Source organism: Chelonia mydas, chromosome 7 (genome assembly GCF_015237465.2).
Source record: "Chelonia mydas isolate rCheMyd1 chromosome 7, rCheMyd1.pri.v2, whole genome shotgun sequence".
Classification (NCBI taxonomy): Eukaryota; Metazoa; Chordata; order Testudines; family Cheloniidae; genus Chelonia; species Chelonia mydas.
This window is the reverse complement of record NC_057853.1, coordinates 97091472-97118367: the sequence shown is the minus strand read 5'-3', so window position 1 is coordinate 97118367 and position 26896 is coordinate 97091472. Positions and strand designations below refer to the sequence as shown.

The 26896-nt window shown below is 38.7% G+C and overlaps 1 long non-coding RNA gene across 1 annotated transcript in view; it reads right to left on the bottom strand.

Annotated features, from left to right (window-relative positions):
• Window positions 1-923: 923 nt before the first annotated feature.
• Window positions 924-26896, bottom strand: part of LOC122466732 — a 71616-nt gene continuing 45643 nt past the window's right edge. The window contains exon 3 of the long non-coding RNA XR_006292485.1: window positions 924-1086. This is a non-coding gene — a long non-coding RNA (uncharacterized LOC122466732). The remainder of the gene's footprint in view (window positions 1087-26896) is intronic.

Sequence of the window (26896 nt, the reverse complement as noted above, 5' to 3'; positions counted from 1 at the left end):
CTCAGAGTCATAAGGCCCCTATATCCAGGGGAGGGCCTGCTCAGACACTACAGTGAAGAGAGTCACTGCCCTGTTACTTTAAGCGGGAGAGGGAAGGGGGTTGTCTGGCTGGCAGGGAGAGGAGGGCAATGCTTTCTGGCTTGGGGGATGAGGGGAGACGTAAAACTGCTGGAAAAGCAGTCAGCATGAAGGATGACTCACCATCTAGGAATGAGGGGATGGGGTGCATCTGTCAGACTCAGGTGCTGACATATTTTGATATAAAAGAGGGCATTAGGAATGTCTAGGAACCCAGCTGGGTATGGGGAGGAGGCAGCCAAGCTAAAAGCTGGCACCATCTTGTGGTGGATGTTCAGTGCATGTACTCCATAAATTAAGGCACAAAAGAACGGATACTTGGCTTGGAAAAGGAATTAAGGAGAGGTGCTTGGTAATTGAGCAAGCTGGGGCAGTTGGGGACTCCTCTGACTGATACAGCAGGGAGCCAATCCCACATCATTATAGTCCACCTTAACCCCTCCTACGAGTGGCGGTGGTTGGTAAGGCCCCAGCAAGGGAATTGCTGGAGGGACCTGTATGAAAAGAGGGGGATCTGGTGGAAGCCCCCCCTCACCCCCTTCCCGCTCCAAAATTGGCTGGAATTGGAGGGTCCCGGCAGTGGATCTGCTGGAGGGACATAAACAGAAAGGGGGGGGGGGGGAGTGCTGAAAAAAGCACTCACTCCCCCCGCCCCCTGTGAATTGTGGGGTTTTCACCTGCACTGCACATTTTATCTGCCGGGTTAGTCCCAGACATCTAATAATAAAGTTGCGGCCTAATTAAACCCATATCTAATGTCTCCTGTCATTCTTTCAGCATAGCCAGACCACCACATATGGTAAGTACGCAACTAGAGAGAGATGCTAGTGATACACATCCAGGCATACCTTGCTGTGCTGTCATTCCATGATGGAACAGTCAATGGAAGAGCATCAGGATGTGCTGGCTTTTCATAAGGGCAAGAATTAGGGTGGGATTCCACATCTGGGATAGGAGATATTACTGAAGGTTACAAATTTCTGTTCTAAAGTTGATCATTTCGTTTATCTAAACATGGAGGAGGAAGACAAAAATGTTAGCCTTTAAAAATGGTCATTGTACTTATCAATCAGGATGTTATACTGCAGCTGAGATAAGAGACTGGGAGATCATCAAACAGGATGGAACTATATCTTTCATTTTATTAAAATTTCACTGATTAAAAGCTTTCTCCGTAGCCACAGATATTTTTATAGTAAAGTATTGATCCTCATTTATTAGCATTCTAAAGAGTGGTGCTAATATAATAGGGCTAGATTGATAGCCTTTCATAATGGATCTCAGAGCTCCTGGGGAGCACAGGCTCTGTACCAGCCCTTGGAAGGGTGTAGCATGAACTTAAGGCAAAAATTGCTTTTATTAAGATGATAAACTGTAAGCTTCTCAAAGAGCTTCACCTCCTCAGTAAGCCCTGATGGAATGAGAGAGAGAGTAGAGCGGATTCTCTTGTCATTTCTAGCAGATTTACTACAATGACACACCAATGACTTCATTAGAGTTGCTCCTGATTTACACCATTGTGGAGAGAAGTCAGGCCAAGAACCATTACTTCTTTAGAAGGACTCATACTGGACAGCTTCAGGGCAGGACATTTACCTAAACAACTGAGAACATATTAACCTTTCCTTAGAGTCACATATGCAATATCAGGTGTCTGAAAAATAGCCATCTGCTACTGGACCAAGTATTATGTTATCAGCATCCTTGGCATAACATGAAAATAAAAAACAAAAAAAATCTATGAGAACAGAGAGAAAAGAAAATGTATGTGACAGGCTTTTTTTAACCAAATCTTTTTCACGCCACTCGAAGTAGGTAACTGGCATCTTCCTTAATGGTGCTGATCTATACACAGGCCTTTTATTTTGAAATGACTGACTAGTCAGCACACACAGATTTTTGTAAGAATGGGATAGAGGGGAAGTCACTCAGAGTTGTTACACTGAAAATGAAACTAATTTACTTTCCTTAATTAATCATCCACATTTTGTCCCTATTTACGCTTATGCAATGAGGTGTAAATTACAGGGGCAGATGCATATTCTGGGAAGAATTCCAAATTACATTTTCTTTAAAAAGTAAGGGAGAACTTAGCAGGGTACTCATTGGATTGCGAGCACCTTAGGTTCAGAATACAAAATACTTGCTAAGAAAAGTCACCTACCATCATCCCTATTGAAAAGGCATCTCACAGAGCCACACATTACCCATATTCCTTCCATTTTCCTGTGATCCCAGCTCCTGTTAGTCTGGAAGTAAAGATCTGAGCTCAGAAAAGAAAGGATCTTCTTGTGGTTAACCCAACAGACTGAGACTCAAGAGATCTAGATTCATTTCCTGGATTTTTTGCTACAGACTTCTGCTGGGAGCCTGGACAAATCACTTACTCTCAAAGTTCCCCCATAAGTGAGATGGGGATAACATTTCTCCATCTTACAGGGGTGTTGTGAAGATTAATCAATCTATGTTTATGAGGAACTCAGATACTATGGTAATAACGGGGCTGTATAAGTACCTAGATAGATAGGCCCTAAAGTTGGATCTTATTTGACCACAAAGCTGACATTTAAGAAATGTTTATTATTTTTGATGTTGTCATACAGTATAGTACTGAATGGGTGATTATTACTCAATAAACAAGCATAGTAACAGGAAATTACAGCAGTTATGGGTTACAGTTTTCAACCGTTTAGACCACAGTGATAGTGGCTTGGACTACTACGGATATACTAAATATGCCACACAAAGCCTTCTTCAATCTACATATGTTACTTGTCTGTCTCCCTGATGGGAGTAAACGGAAGTCAAAGCATATGTTCTATTTAACTTTTTACATTTGGACCCAAGTGGTCGTAATTGTGCATTCATAACTGATATGCATTTTATACATTCAATTACCTTGATCATGAATGCAATCAGGAGATCTCGGCATGCAAATTAGACATTTGAGTATTTGTTCACACAATTATAATTGGCTTTGTGTGCAATCAGATGTGCATATTATATGCATGAATTTTGTACACAGTATTATTTTGTACACTGTGTTATACATATGATTATGTAAAAATGGCCCCAAAAGTTCACCCTAAAAGTGTCTTTCCTAACTCATGTAAAAATTTCATCTCAGAAATTGATATTGCCTAAATAGTACAGCCCCACTCTGAGTATATTTTGTCATCATTCCAATCAGTTGCTCTCAAACATTTTGGATGAAACGATACATCCTGTAAAATGTGGGAAATGGAAAGGATACACTGGGAGAAAGTTCTGAGAAGGGATGAGAGGACCTTTCCACTGGAAATATCAAATATATTCAACACCACCAAAAATTCTTCTATACTGCTAGTAACTATATGTTAGAGCCTCCAGCCATTAACCCACATCTCCATGAGTGGTAGTTATCTTGTCAGCTTTCTAATGGTACACATTGGGTTTTGTCTGAAAGGTAAACACATTTTTTCCCTTTCAACCTTTGTACTGATTGGGAAACTTAAGTGCTGTTATATTAATTTCAATGGCATAAGTGGGCTCAGAGAATGAAAGCTGTTAACATGACCCAGTAACTATTCAACACTAAAAAGAGTTAAACATGATTCAGGGTTTTACATACAGAAACCTCATCCTGCTTAGTCCCATGGCAACCACAGTGTTAAAAATCTTTTTTAACCTTTCATTAAAGATACAGAAAAAGAAGAAATAAAAGTGTATGCATTTGAAATGTAAATATTAAGTAAGGCTTTTGTTTTAACAATATGCTTAATTCCCTTTTCCCCTTTAGCTGTAGAGTTTTTATAAGGGAAAAAAATCTTTTTGATAGTTTTTTAGATGGTATTAAAGATGGTAATAAGATGGTTCTTTGGGGGGTGGGGGGGGGGAGTTAGTTGAGATAGGCTGTTGCTGTTGTTAATGTCCAAACCTGTTTCCGAGAAGACAAAACAAGATATACACAAAAGGGGAGAAAAAAGAACAAAGACAGAAACTACAATGTTCTGTCTCTGGTGCTGACCCTTACTTACAACCTTGCTGCTAGAGAAACATGGGCACAGCTTACGGTCAAATCGGCCACTCCAAGACTTGTGCATGGGCTGTTTAAGGAACTGCTTTTAGCTGCCTCTCAGGTGACAGGCTCACAGGGCAGCATTGTGGGGGGAAATATAATCTTGGTGGCTAAGCCAGATTCTTATTCTTATGAAACAGAAGACAAAAAGGGAGAGATGGGGAAAGAGAAGAAATCAGTTAGGGTAAGGAGAAGGATGTGGGGTAGTAGGGAAGAGAGGTGATAGCAAGAATCAAAATCTCATGTCCCAGGTGGTCTTCAAGATTCAGCTGGAGCCCCTGGTGGTGGTAATGTCTTCTGTGTCCCCCTTGCAAACCTAATCTGGTTGGGACATCTCTCAGGACCAGGACAATGAAAGCCCAATCCTGTTGCGGTAGATCCCCAGGAGACCGTGGACGTGGCAGTTATGATGCTAAAACTTACTCTTTTCGGTTCACCTGTATCCCAGCCAGCCCCTAATTTTAATGACCCCAAAAGGAAGCAATGGATGGAATAGTCCATTTTTTTGTTCTGCTCACCAGTTAGGCCTAATTTCCGACATACCAGTTGTGATTCATTGATTTCCAGTCCCACACACCTCTAGTGATGATCTTAACACAGTCCTTGAGGTATATCAGCAGGCTAATCCAGTCTACTTGTCTCCCTTTTTCCCCTCCATTAACATTTGTTATAGACGATTAGAACATTTTATAAACTTTTGATTACAGTTGGGGTAGGCCCAATTATTACAACAGTGCTAGAAGCAGAGATATTACAAATTACTATAATGTAGTTTGTCCACTAAGATAGCTATAACAAAGTTTTTTTCACTTTGTATTTTTTAACAAGATATTCAGACAAGTTGTTAGTGGTGGCAGCAGCTTTATATTTTACTAATTGTCAGTGATCCTCAGAGCAAATTTGTGGGGGTTGCTGACATATTGGCAAGAACATTACAGTGGGTGGAGGTGAAGATGGTATCCACTATAGTTGTGCATAATCTTTTATTTTAAATTTTAATTGAACAGAATCATGTTTATTACTCAAAAAAATCCAGTGAAATCTAACTTACTATTAAAGCTACCTTCCCCCACACACCCCGGCTTCTCGGTTAGGGATCTTCTGACCTTGATGGAACAGACCAATCATCATTCAAAGCTTGGTACCTACACAAACTTCTCAAATGTCACTCATTTCACTCTCAAAATCTACCTATCTTCTACTCAAATTTTGTGCCCTATCACTTTCTCTGTTCAAAGTTATTTTATCAGAAATCATCATAAAATGGGGGCCATACATACATTTACCCTAAATAAATGAATCCCACAACATTTTGAACTTTCTATTTGAATAGTTACTTTTTAGCCTCATATTGTGTCTTTGCCACATTGGACCTATATAGGTTGTACAAACAATGTATACATATTGCACCTGGTAGATCTGCATAGCTACAGGTGCTATAGAAAAGGGTGAAGTTCAGATCAAAGTACTTTTATATTCAGCCTTCTATTGTCTTTCAGTTAAGGGAAAAGACAAACTGCAGTTTAGGCTTCAGACTGCCGTGATGTTATCATCTCACCCCAGTCCTCTGCTCCAGGTCCTTTCATGAAAAATAATTCTTATATTTCTACTATAAAGATAATAAATTAACTATTCTTAGGAGAAAATTAAGACAAGTATCAATCAACAAGGAGGCGTAAAGGGTGAAAACATATGTTTTTTTCTTTGAAATTCATCTTTTGAGCCGGAGTCATTATGGTCTAATTGATCTGCCACATGTAATCCCAAGCCAGGTAAAATTATATAGGCCGGATCCTGCCTTTGCAATACTGTAGTGCCAAAAGGGGGCTTTAAACCTGGCCCAAATGGGCAGAGCTGGCTCTATGGCACACCCTCCTGTCCATTCCCTGGCATAACAGCCATGTCAATTGTGGGCTGGAGCCCACTATGCTCCCACTATTTTCAGTGTAATGCCCTTAGGGATTATTTGAAGCTGGTACAGGTTAGAGCAGACCTATAGCTACTTTAACTTGCCCTGGGGGCCAGTTCAACCCTTTGCCAGCCCAAGGATTGCGGCAGGCAGAAAGGTTGCTTAGGGGCATCTTTTCCTCTCTCACCCCCATTAGTTGCAGACAGCATGAGATTAGCACAGTAGAGAGTTGAGCCCTATTTCATTTTAATATTCAGACATTACATATATTCTAAAAGGTTAAAATACTGGATAGACTGTTGCAGTATTGTCTACTGTTGTTATAGTCATGAATGCTATTTTATTAGTTGTACTTTAAGAAGTTAGATCATCTGGTAAAATGTATTTGACCAAAGAAAGTTACAGTTGATTAGAGGCTGCAGTATAGTATATAGCTCAGTCATGGAGGAAGACTTCTGTTATGCAGAACAGTAGCTATGAAGAAGAATGTACTTGTCTTCTGGGGAAAAGACAGAGATAGAAAACGGATAGTTCAGTGGTAAAGGTGCTAATCTGGGATTCAGGAGAATTGGGTTTAATTCCTAGCTCAGATTTAGTCTCTTTGTGCCTCAATCCCCTATCTATAAAATGAGTATATCATCACTTCCCTCCTCAGAGGGGTGTTATGAGAATAAATTAATTAAGGATTGTGAGGCACTCATATAGTACAGTAATGGGGGGCAACTTTAGATAGATAGTACCTCATCCAATTAGTCCTTGGAGTCTTTAAATCTGCTTTAGAATGTTAGAATACATCCCATAGAAAATTTGTTCAATAGGGAGAGGGGAAGAGGTGTGCATAATTTAACTTATCACATGGCTCTGTAAAATATCACAGGGATCTCATTTCCACATGTGGTTTGTTTTATATATTCAGGGGTCAGATTTAAAATGTTTTCAAAGATTCTACTCTTTTCAGAATTACCTATACTTAAAATGGGGAACAATGCTAGAACCAGTAACACCACTCAAAGCAAAAGAAGCTTCTTAAATTTAACTATTGTATATATCAATATTTATAACTTGCCTATTCACAATCAGGATTTGGGTCCATGACAGCAGAAAGTCCACCTGAAACAGAGTTGCAGGTTGGGAAGGGGACAGCAAATAGGAGGAACCACCTATAATCCCCAGTTCTGCCAAGGTGTCTGGACCCAAAAGTGGGTGGAGACTGCTGGACAGGGAGTAATACAAGACTATCTGGGAGATGCATTGATTCAACACCTCTTTTTTTTTTTTTTCCTTCTTGGAAAGACTGCACTAGCAGGGCTCCTATATAGTTCTGTGTGAATTTTCCTTCCCTTGTGCAATCCTAGGAAGGTCAGAGATGGCACCTCTGTCTGCCCTCTCCCAGGTTGGATGCATCCTCCACAGCAGTATGCCAGCAGGCAGAGGTAGTGTGGGTGGGTGGGTGTAAATTGTGCCTATTCTGTACCTGGAGGGAGAATCTAACCCAAAAGTGCCTATACATCAATCAATGCTATATACAACAGAAACTCTCTGTGGGGTGAAACATTCTATCCTAATGCCATATCACTGTATTGTGCTGTATTACACACCCTTTACCTTTAGGCTGTAAGCAATGTGGGTCAGGACTCTGTTTTGTTTGGTACACATGTTGTACAGTGCCATTTACATTAATGGCACTGTGTACTACAGATGATAAACAATATCAAGCTCTTATCACTGCTGTTTAGAGCTTCATAATCTATACCAGTCAGAATATTATGTAGTTAGACTCAGCATCTCATTTCCAAGCAGAAATACTCTGTCTGAGTTAAGGCTAATTAAGGCTGACAGATTTCTTCACTCACTTCTGTTAAAAACTCTTCAAAGAAACTTCTAAGTAGACATACCTGCCTGCCTGCGACTCCATTTTACACAAAAATATGAATAAAAAAATATATCCACTGTATATAGAGCCAAAGTTAAGGTCACCCAAAGAACTTAAATTCTGTCACCACTGAGCCAGAGAAAACCAGAGACCCTGGAAGAGCCTTATCTATCCATTAAACCATTCATCCCATCAGTGGCTGTAAGAATAGAGTGGCTTTCTTTATGGCTGTATGTGATCAATGGAAAATTCCTAATTAGACTTAAAGCATACCGAGAGGCATCATTTCCCACTGTTGACATAGATTCAATGGCCTGACACTTATACAAGTGCCATTAGACACACAGCTATTGAAACTATTTACATAGGAGACTTCTGGGTAAAATCATGAAATGACAGCACTTAGAGGGAACAAAAAAAGTGGCAACGGAGATCATGCTTAATACTGAGACATGCATGTATGAAACCACTGCAAGAGATTTCTCTGTGGATCACAAGTTCAGTAGCTCACTTGCAAATTCCACTAAAAGAATGCTTTCTCCGTGTTTAAGATTAGAAGGGATGTGGGAAGGCTGACATTGAACAGGGCCAGAGGTTTTAGTGATTTTAACTATGTGTTTGTATAAATATGAATATCTTTGATTTTTGGTGCAGCAGCAACAGTTTAAATACCCAGCATACTTCTTTGTCTTCACTTTATCTAATAACAATACATACTATATATTAGCTTACTTTAAAAATAAAAGAAACCAAACACCTACTGTATATATATTATATATATTTTCTCCCAGGCAAGTATGGAATGGGAGGGAAAAACACATTTGTTGAACATTACTTTTTAAATGTCCTAATTCTGGAAGATGCTCAGATAACACAGAGAGGGGTGCTGTGTAGCAACCTAAATAGAATAAGAGCTTAAAATGGAACAGCCTAGCTGATGCTAGTGTAGACATTCCAGGACTATGGCAGATCAGAGGCCAGTACATTGTACACAAAAGAAAGAAACTGAGACAAGACAACTTCATGAACAGAATGTGTAAGCATTATACATTCTTTCTGTTGTGTGCATTGAAAGGCAAGTAGCGTGTGAGGGGAAAAACAGGAAACATTGGCTTTTTAGAGTTCTCTGTGACAGAGATCATTTCAAGACCCTTGTCACATCAACGTATGTATTTCCAGAATTATAAAAATATTTATACTGAAATATTTTATAATGTATATATATTAAAAGATATTTTTAAGTATAGGTGTTTAAAAACAATTTTGGAAATAATGGCCAAGATTTTTAAAAGTGACCTGTGATTTTGGGGTAGCTTTAGAGACTTTAAAGGGGCCTGATTTTTAGTGGACAGGAGTTCAGCACTTTCTGAAAATTGGGATCAGTTTGGGTGCACAACCTGACCTATCTTAAAACTGATGCAGCCAAAATCACTACTCACACTTAAATGTCTTGGAGACACACACAGAGAGTTGGTTTTCCCCTCCCAGTCACTGAGTATATTTGAGGATAAATAATAATTATACTTGGATTAGAAATGGAAGAACAAAAATGCTTGAGGTGGATATATTTTTGGCGGTTTTCCCAGTAATGTTAAGCAACAAGTGAGCAAATTTATGCATCTTTGGGTTTGTCTACTAAGCCTGGACTCTGGCTCAGATTTGATCCCAAGCCTCTCTTCCACCACACATATAGCTGTCTGACTTGGACCAGCAAGCACTCGGGAGTCAAGTCCTAGGACGCTACTGGCGGATGGCTCGGAATCCGGGTCCCTTATATGACTTGGGTGCAAGCCCTGCCATTTTGCAGCGTGAATTCAAGTCAAACCACAAATCTGAGTTCGGAGGTCTGTGTAGCACAGCATGGATGTGTTAGCAGAGCTATGACACCCAGGTCCAGCAATAATAAATTCAGGTTTACAATGCAGTGTGGACTTGGAAACATTGAGTCCACGCACCTGGGTTCCACAGACCTAGGTTTACAATGCAGTGTAGACATAACCTTTTACATCAATAATTACTGGAGTCTTCTCTTATTAGGAGTAGATATGGGAGCCGTTCTTCCCAGGCTGTCTAGCTAACAATTTTTGCATATCCTAGTCAAAAGTTACTGATGTGAAGACATCAGGCCCTTCTTGATTCTTCTAAATCAACTTAAAGAACTAATAGTTTATATTACTTATTGAGTTCCACGTTTTTGGCTTTCCTCAGCTCTTACTGCTCTATCTATAATGCATGTTGTGTAGCAGTTTATAAACCATATCAGATTAATATTGTTTCCTGGAGCAACTGGTCTTTCAGTAACTGAGTCAACCTTTAGTACAGTGGAAAATATATTGTGAGCATTTGATTTCATTTTGAAAATAGTCCACCTCATGCAGAGAGTAAAGAATTCATTTTGACACAGACTCCATTAGCGACATCTGTACTGGACAGCTGGAGAAGTTAATCAGATAATTACTTCAGCATACATTATGGTACGTTGCGTTATTAAGATACTGATTAATTGTGTTTAAAGTATACTGAATGACATTGAAAACTGCAAAAGATATACTATCCTATACATATCCTTTGTAACTCAGCTACTAATTTTTATCCAGTATTTTAAATTGGATATATCGCACTACTGCCAAAATATTCTGAGTTGTTTTAATAGTGTTATTTTTTAATACAGAATCATTAGAGTTGGAGTATTCATTGACAAAACAACTTACTAAGGTACTAAATTTCTAATAAAAGTGAATTTTATATGAACATTTACATGTTTTTTCCTCTTGCATTGAGAAACTGAATCACAGATAAGATACTGGTTTCAGAGTAGCAGCCGTGTTAGTCTGTATTCGCAAAAAGAAAAGGAGTACTAGTGGCACCTTAGAGACTAATCAATTTATTTGAGCATGAGCTTTCGTGAGCTACAGCACGGAATGCATCCGATGAAGTGAGCTGTAGCTCACGAAAGCTCATGCTCAAATAAATTGATTAGTCTCTAAGGTGCCACTAGTACTCCTTTTCTTTTTAGATAAAATACTGGATTTTCACACTGGATTCTGTGCTAATTGGTACTAACAGACAAACCTATTTCTTTGACACCTACTAAATAACCTGACCATGAAGATCTGTGTTGTGTATATGAAACCCACACACCTTCTGGATGTGGTGTTCTGCCCCATCTAGTGGCACCGAGACCACTTAGAGAGCAATTAATGAGCCTCTTCTACAGCCTTAGCTAACACCCAGTTGGCTTTTAGCTCATGCACTAAGCTCCAGAGGTGCCAGGTTTGATCCACCTGCTGATGACCGGGGTCTACTGGTGTTACGTATACAGCATACTTTTCAGCAATATTTTTGCCTGAATCTCACACACAAAGGAAATGTTTCTTCCACATACCACTTTCATAGGTTAATCACAGAATGCATAAGCAGGTGCAGCTTAGTAATCTGAAACCTTTTTCAAAAGTGTTTTCCTTTCATATTTGATCTGGAACCTCTGATAGGATTTAGATCTGTGCTTGTTACTTCTAGTACTCTTGACAAGTTTCAATTCTTTACTTGGTCAACAGGTAACAAGTGACTTAATATTAGTGGACTCAATATTAGCTGGCAGAGGTTTTGTTCTCCTTCCAATATAGTCCAGCTAAAACCCTAACACCAGCACATGCACTGCCTAAATTGTCTGAATGAGAGTCATCTGTCCAGCAGGGTGGTTTGTTGATCCATGTGCACAGGACATGGAAGGAATGGGAGTCTTAGCTCTATCCCATTACTCCTTGAAGAGTCATTAATAGGCTGTCTCTGCCCTCTGAATTCTCAACATGCCCGGTGTCCAGAAGGCACTGGAAGTTGAAGAATGGCTCCAACATACATATGGATTCAAAACCTCTTAAGAAGCTCAGAATGTCAGTTCCTCCAGTTATCTCAAGGCTTGAGTAGAGGCAGGAGGAGGAAGATGGGGAGGAGGAGGCACCATTCAGACCACTCTCGTTCTTACTGTGACTCCAAGAAGGAAAGGAGTATAGATCCAGTTGCAGGCCCCTGGAGAAAGCCTCCCAGAGCTGATATCGGCGCAGGTGATACCCCATGCAAAACATTTTAGATCCAGCAAGTGCTAAAGTTCTGGAGTTAGAGTTCTAAACACCAACAGGCCAAATGGATCCATCCTCACTAAAAATCAAGCCCTTAGTTACTAACTTACTATTTAGATATGACTAAATCTATTCACATATCCTCAAGACATTTTGCACCTTACGGTGTTAAGTTCCCCCTCAGGAAAATCTCTGCATAGAGAGATTATTAAAATGGATTTGCCTTTGCATGCATTATTGTTAGGATCTCGTAGGTGTCTGTGACTAAATATCCTAGAAGACACTCAGTTCTAAAAGATGACAGGTTTCAGAGTAGCAGCCGTGTTAGTCTGTATCCACAAAAAGAAAAGGAGGACTTGTGGCACCTTAGAGACTAACAAATCTATTTGAGCATAAGCTTTCATGAGCTACAGCTTACTTCATTGGATGCATTTCTCAGTTTACCTGAGAAATCCCTGTTGAAGTGATATATAATGCTGCTACTTTGAATTTTAGTAATACTGTAAAAGAAAAAAAAAGTATTGCCCTCTTGACTTGTCAGCTAGATCTGATACTCAATTAAGGTCATGTAATCATTATTTAACGGAGCCTTCCTCAGATCCTTTTTTCCTTTGAGGATTTCCTAGTTTATATTCCAGAAGCAGGGATGCACAAAGACAACAGCTGAGGGAGGAAGGAGGATTACTTACCACGTAGTCATAGTTTTTTGAGTAGTTTGTATGAATGCGCATGTCCACCTTCATTCCTGTGGATTCATCTACCTGGCCCTGTTTTCCAGAAAAGGAATATCCTGGAAGTGTGAGCCATACAGACAGACAACCTGCTTGAAGAATTACAGTTATCTGTTGTTTACAGTGTTGTAGCTGTATTGGTCCCAGGATATTAGAGAGACAAAGTGGCTGAGGTAATATATTTTACTGGACCGACTTCTGTTGGTGAAAGAGTCAAGCTTTTGAGTTACACAGAGCTCTTCTTCAGATCTGGGAAAGGTACTCAGAATGTCATAGCTAAATACAAGGTGAAGCAGATTGTTTAGCATAAGCAGTTAACACATTCTAAGGAACCATTCAAGGTGAAGTGGCCCAGTAACACCCCTGCAGTCACAGAACAAAAAAAGGGGAAGTTCGGGGGGTTAGTGGGTTACAGATTGTTGTTATAAGCCATAAATCCAGTGCGTTTACTAAGACCATAATTTTTAGTGTCTAGCAAAGTTATGAATTTAAGATCCCAGGCTCATATTTTGAAGGTAGTGTGGAGGTTTCCTTTTAGGATAAGGACTGAGAGGTTAGATATAGAGTGATTATTTTGTGAAAAGGGTTCATCCATGGGTGACATGGGATTTATTTTCTGTCTTTATCATTTTTCTGTGTAAGTGCATTCAAGAGCCTAGCGATTGTCTGGTTTCACCCACGTAGTTGTTATTGGGGCGTTTAGTGCATTGTATGAGATACATCGCATGTTGTGACAGGCATCTGTAGGACCCATGTAATTTGAAAGGTGTGTTGTGGGAAGTATTGAGCATTGTAGCAGTAAAGATATGTCTGCAGGTTTTGCATCTGTTGTTATGGCAGGACCTGGTGCCGCTTTGAGTTGGTGGGTTGTGGTCTGTGGGGAAATTGCTTCTGATGAGATTGGGCGGTTGTTTGAAAGCCAGAAGAAGGGGGTCAGGAAAGATTTCTTTCAGGAAATGAGCTGTACCTCACGAAAGCTTATGCTCAGATAAATTTGTTATTCTCTAAGGTGCCACAAATACTCCTTTTCTTTTTGCAAATACAGACTAACACGGCTGCTACTCTGAAAGCTACTCTGAAATTCTTTCAGGATAAGGTTCCCATCAAGTATGGGTTGTAACTTTTTAATGATACCCCAGATACCCCAAATAGGTTCCAGGGTGGGGCGATAGGTGACAACTAGGGGTGTGCAGCCAGAGGGTTCCCCCCCCGTATTAAAGCAGGTTCTCTCAGGGTATTCGTGTGGCCCATTCCATTATGTAACCTATTTCTCTGGTGGAGTGTCCTTGTTTGGTGAAGGTGGTTTTAAGTGTGTTAAGGTATGTACCCAAGACTTTCTCCTTGGTGCATATTCTGTGGTAGCTGAGGGCCTGGTGGTAGATAACAAATTTCTTGGTGTGTTTGGAGGGGTTACTGGACCTGTGAAGTTAAGTGTGTTGATTCATGGGTTTCTTATACATAGTTGTCTGTAGGGTTCCATTGTTAAAGCTTATTGTGGTGTTCAAGAAGTTGATATTAGTGTGGAAGTATTCTAGACAGAGTTTGATGGATGGGTGGTGGTTGCTGAAGTTGTGGTAGAAATCTATGATAAAGTTTATGTCTGTCCCGTGAATGAAAATATCATCAGTATATCTCAAGTATCACTTGCTTTGTGGTGCATTTGTCCAGAAATTCTTCCTCAAGGCGGCCCAAATAGAGATTGCCATATTGGGGAACCATCCTAGTACCCAGGGCTGTTCCCAAGGTGTGGACAAAGTATTTGTTGTTGAATGTAAAATTGTCCTGGGTCAGGATGAAATTGCTAAGTTTAGTGACGCGTTTAGGGTGAATATCTAAGCAACCTTTCGCTTGTGAACACAGCGGAGAGATGTTAAAGGCTACATGACAATAGGGGTATTAAAGTTAATCCATTGCCATCTCTTTTTGATTTAGTAACCTCCTCAGTTTGACCAAAAAAAAAAAAAACACGTGTTCATGACCCAAAATCACCATATGCAATTATTTAGTATACTGATACTGAAGACCATTCAAAACATTCCAGTTATCTTAAGGTTAATCTATATCAAAGAATAATATCTGTATAAGAACATTGTACATTATCTTTCCCGAAGGGGAAAAAAACCAGAGTGGTTATTTCAATAGCTTATGAAGAAGTAAAAGGGATAACTACAGACTGGATGAAGTCATCCAAGGGTATGTCTACACTGCAATCAGAAGTGTGATTGCAGCTTGGGTAGGCACACCTGTGCTAGCTTTATTTTAACTAGCATGGCTAACATATAGAAGTGAAGATGCAGTAATGCAGGCTGCAGCACAGGCTAGCAACACAAGGGTCCAGACTTTGTCCATGTAACCCACACTGAAGACCGTGCTGACACATCTCCACTAGTTTTTTTTTTTTAGCCATGCTAGCTAAATTAGAGCTAGTATGGGTATGCCTACCTGAGCTGCAATCACACCCCTGACTGCAGTGTAGACATATTCTAAGAATGGTAAACTATGATTAAGGCTGAGAGTCTGTCATGGAAGTCACAGATTCTGTGACTTTCCGTGACCACCGCAGCGGCTGGTGCTGGCCCACAGGCTGCCCGAGCCAGGCAACCCCTGGGCCAGCAGCAGCAGTTTGGGAGTATGGGAGGGGGCTCAGGGCTAGGGGCAGGAGTTTGGGGTGTGCAGAGAGGGTGCTTACCTGAAGTGGGGGGCCCCCTGCAGCTCCTAGGTGGTGGAGGGGGGTCTCCGCACTAAACGCTGCCTGCGCCCGCCCCCGTTGCCGGTGGCTCCTGGACAATAGGAGCTGCGGCAGCCGGCGCTTGTGGTGGGAGCAGCAGAGGAGCCCCTAGCCTAGCCCCTGCCTCCGCCGCCTAGGAGCTGCAGGGACAGAGCTGGTAGGAAGCCTGCCAACCCCACCCCAGCACCAGCAGGGGTCCTGGGTCACCTCCCCCAGCACCTGAAGCCCCCCAGCCCACGTTTTAGTCATGGCAGATATTTTTAGTACAAGTCATGGACAGGTCACGGGCCTGTGAATTTTTGTTTACGGCCCATGACCTGCCCAGGACTTTTACTAAAAATACCCATGACTAAAACATAGCCTTAACTATGATAGACTGCTAATGAAACACCAAAATGCCTCACTACTTGTAGAGAGTCTCTAAATACCTGAATTACCTAAAGGCTTACTGCGTAACTAGGCTACCATGACTCTGTGCCATATCCTGAACAATTACTTGTAGAAGGTTTTTAATTGATTTTGGACCTGTTCTGAACAACTAACCTTGGAAGCATCACTAGCTAGGGGAAATTTTTCCAAGAATACTTGATTTACAACTGTGAAAACTCCTAGTTCAGATGTAGGTCATCTAACCTCATAAGTTTTCCCTATTCAAAGATGCTTTTAGATCAATAACTATGTTCAGTCCATCTTAATGATGCTTGATATTCTTCTGTATTGTTTAACATACTGCCATTTCTCAGCATGTTTATCTTAGTTATTATTGTACAATTGTATCTGAAGCACCAGTAAAGGATCATGGCCAGATTGTTCACGGGTATGTTTAGTCTAACAAAACAGAAGGCTGAGGGGGGACATAACAGTCTTCAAAATATATAAAAGGTTTTTATAAAGGAGATGGGGATAAATTGTTCTCCATATCTTCAGAGGGCAGAACAAAAAAGTAATTGGCTCAGTTTGCAGCAAAGACGACTTGGGTCGATTATGAGGAAAAGCTTTCTAAATATAAGGATAGCACTGGAACAGGTTACAAAGGAAACTTAGAATTCCCATCATTGAAAGTTTCTAAGAATAGGTTAGACAAACACCTGTCAGAGATGGCCTGGGTATTCTTAGTTCAGCATGGCAGGATGGACAAGATGACTTCTTGAAGTCTCTTCCAGCTCTACCTTTCTAGGATTCTGTGACATGAAGACAGAAAACAAAGAATTGCTATTTCTGAACTAAAAGCCCAGTTCTAAAACCTTATTCACATTGCGTAGTACCTTACCCCACAAGTCACCTGACTAATCGGTAGGATGTCTTGCAGACTAAGGACAGCAGCAAGCCCTAAATACTTAGCCAAATACGTTTACCTTTATTAACATAACTTGATGTTGACATTACAGTAAATAATGTTAACATCCAACATACAACCAAACATTGCAGAACATATCTTTGATAATTTCAATATACATTTTAGCAAACCAAAAGAATATGCATGATGATATCTGCTAAATGAATGTAACATTACACAGATGTGTGTCTGCAATAAGAAATATGGTATTTTTTTTTACTTTTCTTTAATTTCCCACACTCCCCTTTACCATCTGATGTTATTAGTGTACCGGAAGGAATAGCTCATTATAAATGCAGGGCCCTGGAGACAGTTATGAATTTCAAGCATCTGAAACAAAGTGAATGAGTCCTTCAGAACTTCTCTTCAAATCAGTATTGCCTCATTAATAATTAACTGCACTGTGACCTAAATAAATTATAAGATCATACTTCATTTAAATACTGCTTGTCACATATCAAGCTAGTCCGATGTTCTAAAGAGTTTGAATGTTGAGGCAGAAAGGAGTCATCTTTCAAGTACAATTAAATAATGCTAGCTGTACAGTGTTAAACATGAAACATCCTGCAGCAGTTAGAAATGGTTTTGCCTTGAATATCAATCACTAATGTCAATGTTATTTACATTATCATTAGGCAGATGTAAAATTTGTGGGTGTTTGACAGGAAAATGAAAACTAACTGCTCATCAATAAACACCCCTTCTGTTTATTAGAAGATATTTAGTGCTTCAGTAATAAAGATAATTGCTGTGCTTCTCTTAGTCTCTTACCAAGAAGTGATATTCCTTTGCTAATAGTTCAGTGAAGTCAATTAGAATAACTGGCACCACCAGCTACTGCAATGTGTAATGAGCGATAGAGAGTCACACATTCTTTAACGAGTGCATTGGTAGAGAGAATGGATATCTATAGCGAAATCTGCTGAAATTGAGATTGAAAAGTACATTTTATCTCAGATGTAGTCATGGATTTGAATAAATTTAAAAGTTTACCCTTTTGAATATCTTCTGCTTTCAATACACAGAGCAAAAGTCTCAATAAGTTATGTCTTTAACAAGAGCTTGCAGCATTTTCACCATCTGCAAATGCTTATATATTTCCTCTGTTTTGACTAAAGTGAGAAATTAGTTGCATTGAATATTTGACACCACCCCCCCCAAAAAAAAAATCAGAGTGGAATTACAGACTCAGATGTATCAATACATAATGATTCTTTATATTTTCATATTTTAATGAATTGATGTCAGTATCATCCATCTACTTTTAAATGCCAAGTATCCCGTTATAATTGCAATATTTTTGTATGCGTACAAAAGCAGCACACATGTGACAGTCACAAAATTTGATATTGATGTAGTAAGCCCAAACCAAACTTTTGAATTTCAAAAACAAATCAGTTAATTGCTCCTCACCCTACCCATTATTTTCCCATGGTGATGCACCTTTGCACTTTTAAAGTCTGGCCAGAACTGAAAAGAGAGAGGTCCTGAAATATGACAGGAGAGATTGTTTTCCCTTCCAGAGCAAATGCAGGAAATAACAGAAAATTGTGAGAAGCAGCCTGTTCTCAAGAGATTTCCAACTCAAGACACAGAATTTGAATAAGCATCTGAACTTTTTGGGTGCTTATGTGACCCACATAACCATACCTTTGAATCAGAGCTGGTTGAAATACTCACTGCAAAACATTTTTCACTGAAATGTGCTTGTCTTCAAGTTCTTGATATTTCCATAAAACTGCCACAATCTTGTGATCATTATTATTATTACTAATTATTTTGCTAGAAATGAAGGGTGTGGTAGTTGCAAATTATTGACAAGGAGGAGGAAGAAATTACAGTAGTTGAACTAGTGAATGGTGACTTACCCTTTCTAATGACTACACCAAGTGACCCTGAGTTCTATGGACATCTCCACCAGTCAGTAACTTTTACTACAGTGGTCACACTTTAAAACTATTTTCTTCTGAAAGATTCTACCTATTTGAGAATGACACTCCACACTTTAAATGGGAATTCTGCTGGTATCAGTAATCTCTCTTAAGCTGGTAGAAATATTTGAAGTATGGTTAATATTGTGAATATTAAAGTCTGGTAATGTCCCTTCCTTAATTTAAAAGGTAAGATTGGCATAGAAAAATAACTTTTCAGCGATTTAAAAACAAATCCAGCGGCTGACAAGAGTGGAGGCCAGATAATATTTGAGAGTGCATGAGTGAGTCTCTTCTCCTATGTATATTTCTCTGAAGCTGCCTGGTGTTTAGGTTACCACTATAAGTGGTAGCAGGAGTATTAAATCACTCTCCAAGACCCTGATCGTGCACCATTAAAAAGTCATTGTGGGAGCTGTGCCATTGACTTCAGTGAGCACAAGTTCAAGCACTATGTAGGCACGTCAGCTTTTGTCACTGTTGGCTGCCACCTCTTCCTTCCCCATTTTCTGTATGGTGGGTGGGAAAGCTCCCTGGTGCCCCTGCTACTCTACTACAGTATATGAGCTCAGAGTAAGAATGCAATATTAAGTTACTTTTAAAAAGCATGGTAACAGAGTTTAAAGACAGCTTCAGAGGGTATCTACTACAGTTATAACACCTGCTCCCTTGTAAAAAGACCCGTTGGTTTAATAAACTGCAGAATCAAAGTACTGATAACGTAACTTTCATCTTGGCCATCAACCTTAAAGTCCAACAGCATACATAACCATTAACATCATGTAAGGCAGTACACTAGCACCCTCCTCCAATTTTCCAACTTTTCTGAGTGACTATCCTTAGCTTGGGTATTGAAAATTCTGAAAATTTGGAAGGAGAGACAGAAGGAACTCCAAATCCATAAAACAACTGTGCTGAAATACCTTCAGATTACAAAGCTGACAACTGATGATAAAGATGTATTGTATTACTTTTGCGCATGTGGCTAGTGCCAGTGGACAATTCATACCAGCGGCACCCAATGTAACAAGTAAATGTTTTTGCTATCAGTAACAGAAATAGAACTGAAGGTATCCAGACTGCCAATCCCATGCTGAATCCATGTGATGTGATCCCCAGCAAGCCTCAAATCATGTGTCTCAGTTTTGACATGAATAAAATGGGAGTAAATATATTTACTGTACAATAAAACAGGCAAATATATAGCATTTGTGATGACGACTCTACATAGAAGTAATCATCATTACCAGAACAGAGCAAATTCCTCAAAATTTTACCTCTAGTATTTGCTCAAATGAATATCTGACTTTGACCATGCTTGTGCCCCTTGTGCATTTGCTTCCTATGAATATTCTAGTTAATGAGTTTCTTGGCAGAGACATTTGCAGAGAATTTTAGTCAAATATGAGAGATTATCCAGAAAAGAAATTTTGAACTAAACCATGACTATTTGCACTGCAAACCTGACTCTAAGAGTGGTTTAACACCGATGCAGTTGAAAGACAAAAACTGGGGCCTATATACTCAGTCAAAACTAAGCAACATTTCTGATATCATTACTCCCAAGGAGCTGTTTGTGAATGAGCCATAAGACAGAATAAATTGGCAAAAGTATTCAGCAAATAATTTCAGTTAGCAAACTAATTTGAGAAAATTCCTACATGGTCACAACAGAAAGAGGTATATTTCATTGAATAAATTATTCACTGTGAATTACTGTCTAAGCTGCAACTGTTAACCCCATTTTATAGACAAGGAAACTGATACAGACCTGTTAATTAAGGTAACTAAACTGAAGCACACTAGGGTCTAGTGGATAGTAGATGAAAAAATTATCTTGATCCCATTAGGGAGTCTGACCTACAAATAAAGACATGCATCCTGATATTTTTGATGTGCACTGAGTGCACTTTAAAGGTTCATTTCAGATTTAGAGATATTTTTAGCGGCATTCCCCACTTTAATTATAGGGACCATAGACAGAATTGGTAATACCACTACAATCAAAATGAAGTTTTAAAGTATGCCCACCAGTCAGTAATTTCTCAGTTTTGTGTTGTTTCCTTTATATACAAGTATTTTGTTGTGACCGAAAATAAGAATTTGGCCCAAGACTTGTCTATATTTTTTCTGCTTTTAAGTACACCATTTTAAAAATAGAAAAACAGTTTTTTCCAGATAAAGTGTTTTTTAAAAAACACCCAGACACTTACATGCTTACCAATCTAAAAACAGTTTTATGATTAGAAGACTTAAAAGTTAGAGTAGCAATGCATTTCCTGTACAATAACTTATAGTAGGAAGAATGGTTCTCTTGTGATTTACAGGCTATAAAGGTGTTATAAATAAATCTGGCCCGCCAGACCATTAGAATGACAAAACATGTCTGAAGAGTCACTTTTTTTTTCCAGACAGTTTTGATCAGACAGGTATTGTACTTCTTTCGGTATAGGGAGTGTTAATTTACATATTTCTCAAGTTTTACATAAAAATGCACTGTTTGATGTATCTAACTTACATCATTTAGCGAAAGCTAGAATGTCCCTAAATGGCACTCTCATACCTCTGACTGATGTAGTTATTACACTTTTGGGAATGAATTGCTATTTTATCCTCCTCTAAACTACTTGTTCTGCTGACACATTCTAACAATGCATTATTCAAGTGAAGTTCTCCAGGAAATACTGAATATTAGAAAACCATAAATCTACAGATAAACTAATACTTTGGGGGTGGCGGGTTATGCCTACCAAATAAACAGCACACAAATGCATTTTATGCAGACCTTAGTTTTAATTTGTTTGTGTGTTGATTTAATACTTGCTCCAAATTCTGTATCTGTGAGAGATAATTGAACACACGGGGGTATATTTTCCTCTCAATGTGCATGCTCATCTCCTATTAGTGTTAATGGGAGTTAAAGCCCACACACTCCAAAAAAAGAATGCACTCCATAGAATCCCGCAGAGATTGGCCTATGAATGTTTAGTAGTGATGAAGCGAATATATACTTAAGGAAATGAATCAACACCAAGAAAGCCTACCTGAAGGCTTTTTACACATCACAGCATTTGTCCCCAGTAAAAAAAAATAATCCTGGTGTTTTTCTTATTGCATCACAAGTTTCTGATTTCCTTGGAAATCTAGTTAAAACAAAAGTATAAACCTTACATTTCAAGCAAGCAGCCCTGGGTATTTAAAATATGGGGAGAAGACAGACTGAGAGCCTATCTTCAGAGCTGACGTTTCCTATCTTTGCTATTAGACATGGTAGGGTACCTTATCACTGAACAGCTAGAGGCATGAGATAGCATAACCTTTCTTATCAACTGTTTTACAAATGAAAACTCTATTTGATGAGGTATTTTGCAGTTAAAGTTTTTTCTCCCTGTTTCATGTGGTCCTCTCTGAACTTCTAAAATGCTGAAATGTACAAATGTTTAATCTCAGACGGAGAAAAAAATCACACTAAGTTCTAGTCTATACTTAAAATTTACGTTGACATAGTTGCAGTGAAAAATTCATACTCCTGAGCACCACAGCTATGCTAACCTAACCCCCAGTGTACACGCTGCTAGGTCGATGTATAAATTCTTCGCTCAAACTAGCTACTGTCACTCAGGGAGCTGGAGATCCTACAGCAATGAAAAAACTCCTTCCGTCACTATAGGCTGCCTTTATACTATGGGGTTATGCCAGCATAGCTATGGCACTGTGGCTATGCCACAAAAATCCCCATAGTGAAGACATGGCCTGGAAAATAAAAAATAAGTGCAACTCTACAGAAGTGGAAACAGTGTTAGTAAAGGTTATAAGTCAGAGATGGGGATTCTGTGACTTAAAAATACTATAGAACATTGATTTGAACATTTTTATCAGTGACCTGAGAGAAAAAAAAATAATCACTGATGAAGTTTACAGATGATATCACAATTGGGGGAGTGGTAAAGAATGAAGTGGAGACAGACAGAATGGTCTGGATTGCTTGGTAAGCTTGGTGTGTGTTTTAATAGAGTCAAATGTAAAGTCGTACATCTAGTAACAATAAATGCAAACCATACATACAGGATGGGGGACTCTATCCTGGAAGGCAGTGACTCTGAAAACATATGAGCTCCCAGTGACACGCTTGTGGTCAAAAAGCCTAATTCAATCCCTGAATGTATAAACAGAAGAATATTAAGGATATTAATATTAAGAAGGAGTATGAAGGTTATAGTACCTCTGTATTTGGCACTGATGTGATTGCTACTGGAATATTGTGTCCACTTCTGGTGTCTACAATTCAAGAAGCATGTTGATAAATCAGAGAGGATTCAGAGAAAAGCCACAAGAATGAAAAGATTAGAAAACATGCCTTATAGAGAGATACTCAAGTACCTCAATCTATTCATCTTCACAAACAGAAAGTAATGGGGTGACTTGATCACAGTCTAAGTATCTACTTGGGAAAGAGAAATTAGATAATAGAAGGCACTTCAATCTAGTAGACAAAGGTATAAAACAAGATAATGACTGGAAATAGAAGCTAGATTAGTTCAGACTAGAAATAAAGCTCAGTTTTTCTTTTAACAGTGAGGAACATTGTTCCAAAGGCTATAATGGATTTTACATCACGATTCAATATTTTTCTAAAAAATATGCACTAATTCAGACAGAAATTAATTTAGTAAAGTACTACAGCCTGGAAAGTCTATGATCTGGGTTAGACAGGAGGTCAGACTAGATGGCCTCATAATCTATGACTCTATGTACTCCAATGGTTCGGCTTATTGTGTCCAGTGTATTTAACACAGCTGTGAAAAATTCTACCTGCTCCATTCATCTGGACCAGGCAAATTATTAGTTTGATGGTGAATAAGACACAGTTTGTTTTCCATAATCATATCCAAGTTTGGGTAAAAAATGTTTTTGTCTGGATTGGTAAATTGCCATAGCAGTTTTGCAAACGCCATGCAACTGTAGTTACCCTCCTCTTTTCTAAGATAATTTCACCTATCTTCTTCTTGCATTGGGCAACCTCAGCACAAACTGAATTCCGCAACCTGGCTTTCAGCATTTAGATGTGAACAAACCCATTGCAGGTTCAATGGGACGTTCAAATTTGAGGCACTGCCCATGATATAAAGCTCTCACATTTAACCCTAATGAGTTATATATTATGTTATGGGACCGAACGTTGTCTGTTCTCATCATTGGGTCAGTGTAATCCTTGGTGGCACCTTCGATATTTGTGGGGAAAAAAAAAAGAGGAAACATTTTCGTAGTCAGGTGGTTTACAAATAGCAGCTGTTTGAAAATGTTTGGAAGTTTGGAAGAGCAGTAGTAATCCCGGCTACTAGTAGGAAGAGGCCATCTGACATTTGATAAAAACAATTCCTCATATGGATATCACAATTTATGTGGCGCGCGCACACACGCACACACACCAACAGTACCAACTGTGTTTGTCACTATATAGAAAACTGTTTTGTTTTTTTGGTAAATGCACTACAATATTACATTCCAAACCTAGGTAAATGAGGATTAGTGAAGTTAAATCAATATCATGACAATTGTTTTCTTTTTTATTTAAACCATTGTATTTTTGTTGGTCTGTATAAAACTGATTTCTTTCCTTTTTTAACCTATAATTATAGTGTATTATTATTACTCAATAAATTATCCATCTACACCTTAGAAAATTATTTCATGCTATTAGCAGTTAATAATCTATGGTATCAATGCATTTCAGATATGTTGAGTAAGCTTACTTTGCCCTCGTGTTTGCTACACAGATTATTTTTATCATGATGGGCATGATTTTGTGGGGAAAAAACTGGTAAATAGACATGCTAAAAGGACTTAAGCAAAACTAGTGGAGAGTTGTAGGGGATCAAGAAAGATTTCCCATACTCATGGATTTCACTGCACAATAGTCAGGTGTGTCACTTTCCTTTGACCTGTCAGGTGGTAGCCATCACAGCATGCTGAATTCTTGCATCAGTGATCAACAAGCTGGGTTATTGATACAGAACTGATGCAGGATACTTGGGTCAGTGATGCAATATAGCAAATTAAATTCTGTTCTTGATAAACTTTCAAGGTGTAATATTTCCCTGCATACCTGAAGTACCATACTCTAAGCATACCATAGAAAATCCTGCTTAGGGATACTCTTTCTGTAGAAATGGCAACCTCACAATTATGGTTCTGCATCCACTCCCAGATGAGAAAAGAGGATGAAACTACAATGTTCAATAAAAATAAAAACAGGACTTTTGTTACACTACATTGTGTTTTGAGCATGATTAATGAAACTGACTGGGTTAATATGCCTTGCAATGAATAGCTTTCATGCAACCTCATCCTTTATTATGCTTGCTGGCAGCATGACTATTAATAGTGCCTGAGCCTACACTTGTACTTTCAAACATTTCAGACACAAATAATAGAAGATTTCCAATTAAAAAGGATAATCTCTCTTCAGAAGGAGAGAAGTAAGCATAGTGAATAATTTAAAGGCTTTGGGGATATAAAGATTTATTATATTTCCCAACAAGCAATAAGCTGGAGGCTTGATTAATGCTTGAGAAATAGAAGATAGGGGATGATTCCAGGATTCTGAAGACATGATCTTTATTACAGCTTATTTTTGTATCCTTATATTAGTTTGAAAGTGTTTCCATTGTAAGCAAATCTTTCAATCTTGATTTTTTTAAATTAAAAATATATTGATCATAACTTACTTTTCAATAAACTCATTTGAATTAACTTCCAAATTCAGGATCAGAACAAGAAGTGTTAAGTAGCATAGTAAAAAAGTCCCATATTTTGAGATGTTCCAAACACAGATAGGAATATGGAAGCTTTCTACCCTTAACTCCCTCAATTTACAGGAAATCAAAACAATGGAGGTTTCTCTTAGAAAGCATTGCACTTAAGTACAGAAACATTAGACCAAAATTTCCTCTGAATGAATGAATAGCACATAGCTATAATAGGAGTTGTGTGGACTGATCCAAGGGCAGAAAGCTCCCTAAAAATACAAACATATGAAACAAAGCAAGACAACTTCCCCTAAAATACATTTCTCCATAAAAAGATCTCTGTAGCTATATGAAAGAACGAGGAGTACTTGTGGCACCTTAAAGACTAACAAATTTATTTGAGCATAAGCTTTCTTGGGCTAAAGCCCACTTCATCAGATGCATGCAGTGGAAAATACAGTAGGAAGATTATATATATATATATATATATACACACACACACACACACACACACACACACACACACACCATGAAAAAAAATGGGGGTTGCCATACCAACTCTTAATGAGATCAATCGATTAGCACTACAGTTTTTTTTCCTCCTGCTAATAATAGCCCACCTTAATCGATTGGTCTTGTTAAGAGTTGGCATGGCAACCCCCATTTTTTTCAGGTTCTCTGTATGTGTGTGTGTGTATATATCTGCCTACTGTATTTTCCACTGTATGCATCTGATGAAGTGGGCTTATGCCAACAAAAGCTTATGCTCAAATAAATTTGTTAGTCTCTAAGGTGCCACAAGTACTCCTCATTCTTTCTGCTGATACAGACTAACACGGCTACTGCTCTGAAATCTGTAGTTGTATGGCGAGTTATGCTACTCAGACCGGAAGCAAATTTAAAATGAGCACAGAGAAAATCTCTAACCTTAATCCATTCCTAGGGCAAAGGGAGTTATGAGAACTGGAAATTGTACAAACCTAACATAATCTTACACTTTTCACATCATTATCTATTTGTTTGCTTTCAATACTACAACATATTGTTAAACATGAACAGCTTTCTGAGCTGAAAAGATTTTTGTTTCCATTAGCAATTTACTGTTCGCATCTTGTTTCATTTTTCACTAATATGTGCTTGTCAGAGTATATTGCCAAACACGAATAATAGCTTATAAGTTTGTAAAATGCAATTGAATTTCCTGTACTACTTCCATGTTAACACTATTGGATAATTCTACAACAATATTGCTTTCTGCCAGTTACAGCTCAGTTTCTATATAGCATGCAAAATGTGCTCGTAGAGAAGTTCCCACATACAATAGGATACACGTCTCATACTTTTATACTGAAGATGGGTTTACTCTCTCAATCAGCTCAGCTTATCCACAGGCTGGTACTCAAATCAGCTTCTTGGCGAGCTTCC